This window comes from Gopherus evgoodei, chromosome 1 (genome assembly GCF_007399415.2).
Source record: "Gopherus evgoodei ecotype Sinaloan lineage chromosome 1, rGopEvg1_v1.p, whole genome shotgun sequence".
Classification (NCBI taxonomy): Eukaryota; Metazoa; Chordata; order Testudines; family Testudinidae; genus Gopherus; species Gopherus evgoodei.
Window position 1 is genome coordinate 168,400,850 of NC_044322.1, and position 7,654 is coordinate 168,408,503.

Genomic DNA, 7,654 nt, shown 5'->3' on the forward strand with positions numbered 1-7,654 from the left:
ATGCAAAACTATTAGCCCTTCAGGTCTAGGGTTGCACGGGCTTTAAAATCACTGTTGATGAAAAGCATCACCACCATGACCTAGCTGGTTGAGTTTATAAGGAATGCTCAAATGCAGGATTCTTGGCAATTTCAGTGTCCTGCTGGCCCATAAATATGGAATTGGATTGGAACATGGAGATATGGTGCAATGTGTGCACATGCATATTCAACATCATGAACAGGTGTACAATTCCAGCAAACCTGAAAGCCCCTCACAAAAATAGGAAGACTGTACCTCACAATCAAAATTAGTATGAAAAACCAACCACCTGTCTGACAGAGCCAGTAAAGATTATGTAGAATGATTATGAGGAAGTACCTAGTTATTAAATATACTGTAGCATTTTCAATCACTTACAGTTTTCAGTTAGTATATGTAAGCATTTTATGGAAAAACAAGTCCTCTGAATTATTATAATAACCTACCATAAGAACACATACAGATTAAAAAAACATAGTTTTGTCTAGAAATAAACAGAATAAGTATTCTTAAAGGGATCAAAAGCAAATATGATTATATTTAAAGGCTGATGTTCAAAATGGGCCAAATTCTACAAACCCTTACTCACTTAAGTAGCCCTGCTGAAGTAATGAGACTACAATACTTGTGTGCATAAGGACTACTGTTGTAAAAGTTTAAAGGATCCAAACTCCGTGGATGAAATCCTGCTTCCATTGAATTCAATGGGAGCTAGGCCATTGGCTTCAATGAGGCCAGGATTTCACCAATGTTTCTAATTAATAAGGAATATAAAAAAAGATTCCAGCAAAGTTTGACAGTCAGCAGAATAACAACAACAAACACCAACAAAAAACAACCCTACATTAACCTGGAGTTAAGGTTGTCAATATCCATTTCTAAATAATAGATTACTAAAAATAAAGGAAATCCTGAGATAAGTTTCTCTCCCAAACATTAGAAATAATATACTCTTACATAATATTTCAATCAATACGCTTAAGTACAAATAAGAAACCAAAAAATTACATAGCAAGCTTTAACTCTGACCACAATACGAGTTCAGCTTCCCAGTACATATACCTATGTTTGTATGCTTATATGATACCTTTTCTGAAGAACTTTACATTCATAATCATAATTTTACATCATATCTCAAATTTGTAGGTAAACACTTGCTATTGAAAATAGAGCTTCAAAGTAATGGGTACATCAGAAAACATTCTTGATATATATATATATATATATATATATATATATCCATCCACCCCATGGCCAGAAGTTTGTTAATACTACTACTAATAGCAAAGTCAAGCATGTCTCTAAGTGTTTTCAGGATTGGGGCCAAAATAGTTGTTGTAGCTGCAAGAAATGCTCTTCATAAATGTATAACAAATTAAAAGAAGTATCTGATTTACATTTGTTTAATTAATTTTAAGATAACTTTATACTTCCATTTTCACACCTACATCTATGGTATTCCTACACAAAATAATGCATTAATCTTGAATTAATGACAGGTTTAAGAGGATATCTTAACCACACCTCTGACATATAAACTTCTTAATTGTTCCTTGAAATACAATATTACATCTCTGAAAATCTAGTGTCTCAGGTTGGGCACATAAAAATTAAGAAACCCAAAATTAGAGCCCACTTGAAAATATAGACCCAAGTGAATTGTCCAAGTTCACAGAGCAAGTGGTAACAGAACGTAGGAATCATAGACTCATAGAATTGTAGGACTGTAAGGAACCTCGAGAGGTCATCCAGTCCAGTCCCCTGCGCTCGTGGCAGGACTAAGTATTATCTAGACCATCCCTGACAGGTGTTTGTCTAATCTGCACTTAAAAATCTCCAATAATGGAGATTCCACAACCTCCTTGTGTAATTTATTCCATTGCTTAAGTATCCTGACCACTAAGAAGTTATTCCTCATGTCCAACCTAAACGGTCCTTTCTGCAATTTAAGCCCATTGCTTCTTGTCCTATCCTCAGAAACAAAGGAGAGTAGTTTTTCTACCTCCTCCTTGTAACAACCTTTTATGTACTTGAAAACTTATGTCTCCTCTTCTCCAAACTAAACAAACCCAGTTTTTTCAATCTTCTCTCATAAGTCATGTTTTCTAGACCTTTAATCATTTTTGCTGCTCTTCTCTGGACTTTCTCCAGTTTGTCCACATCTTTCCCGAAATGTGGCACCCAGAACTGGACACAATGCTCCAGTTGAGGCCAAATCAGCATGGAGTAGAGTAGAAGAATTACTTTTCATGCCTTGTATCAGAGGGGTCGCCGTGTTTGTTGTTTTTTTACAGATCCAAACTAAGAGTCCTGTGGCACCTTATAGACTAACAAACGTATTGGAGCATGAGCTTTCGTGGATGAATACGAAGTGGGTATTCTCCCAAGAAAGCTTATGCTGCAATACATTTGTTAGTCTATAAGGTGCCACAGGACTTTTTGTTGCTTTTTTCATGCCTTGCTTACAAGACTCCTGCTAATACATCCCAGAATGCTGTTTGATTTTTTTGCAACAGTGTTACACTGTTGGTTCATATTTAGCCTGTGATCCACTATGGCCCTCGTATCCCTTTCTGCAGTACTCCTTCCTAGACAGTCATTTCCCATTTTGTATATGCGCAACTGATTGTTCCTTTGTAAGTGGAGTACTTTGCATTTTTCCTTATTGATTTCATGCTATTTTCTTCAGACCATTTCTCCAGTTTGTCCAGATCATTTTGAATTTTAATCCTATCCTCGAAGGCACCTGCAACCCCTCCCAGCTTGGTATCATCCACAAACTTTGTAAGTGTACTCTCTGTGCCATTATCTAAATCACTGATGAAGAGATTGAACAGAATCCAAACCCAGAACTAATCCCTGCGGGACCCCACTTGATACAGCCTTCCAGCTTGAATGTGAACCATTGATAACTACTCTCCGGGAATGGTTTTCCAACCAGTTATGTAATGCACATAAGGTGGGTGACCTTATAGAAACTCCATCTAGGTTGTATTTCCCAGTTTATTGATTGCCAGTCCCTTATTCTAATCACATTTCCTATATCAGTTTAACACATCCTAGCCTTTTTCAAAGACAGTTTTCTGATGTGAAAAAAAAAAATCCACATTAAATTATTTTATATGAAGATTTCCAAAGGCACAAATGGCTGTGAGGCAGTTAATTGCCGTTGGAAATCAGTGTGAGTTAGGTACCTAACTGCCATCTATGGCGCTGAAAATCTGCCTCAATACTATTGGAAAGAAGATGGTCACCATAGCTTTGGAATCTTTCCCAGAAATGGTTTCTGTACAGGTGGCCAAACACTTTTAGATCTATCAATGGGATTGTAAATTACTACAGCACACATTATCACAAAGATCATTTTTAACATGGCATCCTACATTTAAAATTATTGCTCATAATTATGTATCTGTCACACTAAACCTCTCACCACACTCCCTTCTCTATCCTTGAATGCTCTTGTTTTCAGTAAATAAAGATGATCTCAGAGTATGTAAAGTCATATTTTTCTTGGTGTTAACATTTCTACATGTCATTTAATACTAGATAATATATAGTAGCTCACTCAGTAGCAGCTTCAAGCAGCATTAGGAAATGAGGCAGACATTCAGGAGATCCTTGTTTGTGATTGGTCACATTACCACACTAATACCTGCATATTAATATAATCCAAACAATGGGTTATGCAAATTGGTATTAGTATTTAGTTGCCTAGCAACAGCAGAGTGGCTACAGAAAACAAAATATTGCTATACTACTACAATGAGCTCTCAAAAGAGACAGCACTGCAAAATAAAAAGACAAAATATACAAATACTACTCATTTTACAATGTAAACAAAATCCTGAAAAATCAAATTAATGTATTTTCATTAGATGCACAAAGCTGAGGTTAGGGGGAGCTAGATGCTTTAGGTGAGAGAAAATGGGATTATTGAGCCTTTCACTTCCAGATCTCTGTTCATATCTAATCCAGGCGTCCTGTTCTGCATTTCTTGAACATTCTGAATTTTTATTCTAGTTATGGAGGTGTTTAGCACAAGCAATGCCAGATCAGGCCCCAGGTCAGCAATTACCAAAAACTGTTACATATCTGATGGTTATTTGGAGGTCTATGTGGTCTCAGTCCAAGTGTCCTCAGGAAAAATTTTCAAAAGCACCTAAACATTTAGGAGCCTATGTCTCATTGAAAGTCAGTGGGATTAAGCTCTTTAGGACCAGTTTTTTCAAAGACATTGAGGTACCTAAACTTGCAGATAGGTGGCTAGTGAGATTTTCAAAAGCAACTAAGGAGGTTAGGTACCTAACTCCCATTGAAAGACACTTTTGAAAATCCCACTGGGCATTTAAATGCATCTGTAGGCATTTTTTTGAAAATCTGAATTTGAGGCTCTTTTGAAAATAGGATTTAGATACCTAACTGACTTAAGAGCTTTGAAAAATTTATCCTCAAAACAAAAAACTGCCACTACCCTAATTGGCACCCTACTGGCAATCTCACAAAAGGCTCAGAGACTGAACTACCATCTCACCTGTGCTGATGGGCCTTCTAGGTCAGATGTGTGGTAAACCAGAAGGAAATGTGCACTTCTGCAGACTATATTTTAGCTTTTCTGTGGAAAAATATAGGATATCACTCTATAGCAGTGTCTATCTGGCACCCTGCATGAGCATTCAATTTATATGCACACAATTTTTTTTTTTTAAACTGAAGACTGCATATATTTTGTAGGAGGCTATGTCACTAATTCAAAAATTCAGCTCAAGAGCATATTGTCACTTTGACAGGCCTATTTCCAGTTAATGGAACTGAAAGTTACACTTGTCCATCCTACCCACTGAGATGAAAATATACCCCTAACCCTTATATTGCTGGGCTTTCAATATGTGTGGGCGTTTATTAATGTTTTATACTTTATTGGATGTTTTGCACTGAAAGCTAAATATTATGATACTTAGGTTAACAGGTCCAGAGCAAGATTATAAAACTTTGCAGTCATTGAGCACCTTCTATCTGGGGTTCTCAAAATACTTTATGAACATTGGCAAATTTAAAAATACATAACCTCAAAGAGGTAAGCTAATAATCACATTTTACGAAAGGGGCACTGCAGCAGGGAGTATGTGGCAGAGCTGTGTACAGAAATCAGGTCTCCTGTCCCCCAGTCTATGCTAAACTCAGAATTCTATTCTATTCTGGTTCTTATACCACCCTTATCACTGTAGTATCTGAGCTCATTCAAGGACTGCATTAATTATAGCAGACTGGAGGACTGAAGAAACTTGATGGCTTGACAGCAAACTGACACTTTCACTTCAGTACAAAGTGCTTCACCCTTGCTGTTCTTATAAAAAGTGATGCAATTGGGCTGAAGGGAGTCTTTGAAAATAGATCAGTGTTAAAAAACATGTGTGGTAGGGAAAAGCATGGGTCACCACACCCTGGATCCTATACACGAGGTGAAAGGGCCAGAGCAGTGTTAAGGGGCCCTAAACACCTTGGTTCCTATCCAGGGAGAATTCCTCTGGTGGACACACTGTGATAGACAGTAATAAAACTTCCCTCCCAGCACCTGGCTAACCCTGGTGTAGTAGGTGAGAGGGGCATGCCAAGATGATAGTGCAACATGCAACATTTCAGAGATTCCAGGCAGTGCTGCAGCCCACAGGGCAGTCCAGGGAAGCTATGGTAATTTAGGCAGGAATCCCTGATTGCTTAAAGTATGCTGGGAGCTCTGGGTCAGACCAGGATTGAGAGGATGGAAAGGTGACTGCCACCATATCTTAGCCACCATTATTCCACGGTTGTGCTTGTCTATACACAATAGCACTGCTTTAACTATCCCAGTATAGTTAAAGCAATACCACCCTCCTATATCTTCTTGCCATAAGCCAAGGGGAATAAACTATGCTGCTATATCTATGTCCACACTAGGGACTGTATCAGCATAATTATTTCAGTGGGGAAAAACTACACCTCTAACTGACTTAGTTGTACCAATCCAAAATCTGTGTTTAGACCCAGGGCTGGCTCAAGCTTTTCTGCCACTCCAAGCGGCTAAAAAGAAAAAAAAAAAAAAAAGAAAAAAAAAAGAAAAAAAAAAAAGAAAATGAAAGAAAAAAAATAAAAGCCAGTCAGCGGCACTTCTGCTGCAGCTCAATCGCGCCGCTTCATTCTTCCGTGACAATTTGGTGGTGGGTCCTTCACTCCCTCTCTTCCTCTTCAGCGGCACCTCAAAGAGGAAGAGAGGGACTGAGGGACCCACCTCCAAATTCCCACCAAAGACACAGAGGTGCTGCCCCGATACCAGACGGAGTGCTGCCCCTTTGTATTGGCCGCCCCAAGCACCTGCTTCCTTCGGTGGTGCCTGGAGCCGGCCCTGTTTAGACCAGGCCCTGTTTAGACCTTACAGTTGCAGCCCAGAACCTTACCCAGGGTGGTAAAAACACTGGAAACAGCTTTTAAATTCTTTTTTTTATTGACAAGATTTTGAACTGACAGTCTCCTATATAATAATTTCATTATTTAAAAAGAATAAACCTTACTGTGGAAAAGTAAAATACAAGTTTCTATGTGGAATAAAACATTCCTGGACTTTGGTCAGATGGCTCAATCTCTGCTTTCAAACTACTGAAGACAGAAGTTAGTCTTTTATCTTGTATTTCATTGTATGCCTGAAGTGTGTCTATCTGTAAAATGAGTAAGTATACTTACCAGACTCACAGTGCAAGTAGTACGCATGTTTATGGTCACACAGTGGATCATGTTTTAGGCCAATTAGATCCAATAGGTGGTAGACTTTTGCACTTGGTCAGAGTCCCTAAACTTCAATGGCACTTCATGTGGTGCAAAGTGCAGGCTTGCACAGATCAGCTTGCCAGTTTGGGATCTAATGCACATGTATAATACAGTTTATACTCATGTTCCTGTTCAAAAAGTTATTTTTGCAGATATAAAATTCAATCTGAAATAAATTACTTAAACCTTCAGGTTTCCTTTTCAGCATGTACTCAAGTGCCATCTACTGGTCACCAGGGGGAATTGACTCAGTACACAGTAGTAGAAAACAAAGTTTAAACACGTAAGCACAACTCTTCATTAGTTTATAGAATTGAATTCTGAAAAGTTAAGACCATGCAATGACAAGAATGAATGTGCCAATATTGTTTCCCTATAGAAACCAAAGCAAATGTTAAAATCCCTTTCATGGCAGTTACTATGGTAAGTAGAATTTCAGAAAATCTTGACATTTCATTTGCTATGCTGTCACTCTGATGCGGCAACAGCTCACGCTACAAAATTAAGTTGACTTAAGTTACCCATTGCAGTAATTAAATTGGCTCTTCACATCCACACAACACTCCTTCTGCTGTGGTGTGCTTTCTCACCAGGAACGCTTGCACTGACTTGGGGCATTGACACCTGGAGCTCCGCTGCCCTGCGCGGGGCTGACACCCAGAGCCCCGCCACCCAGGGCTGACAGCCCCAAGCCTCATTGTCAGCCCTGGACAGTGAGGCTCCAGATGTCAGCCCGGCTGGAATCCGGCTGTCAGACACAGTCCTTGGCAGCTGACAGCTGGAATAGTCAATACACTGACACTTTGTCAACCCAACCGCATCGACCTAAATG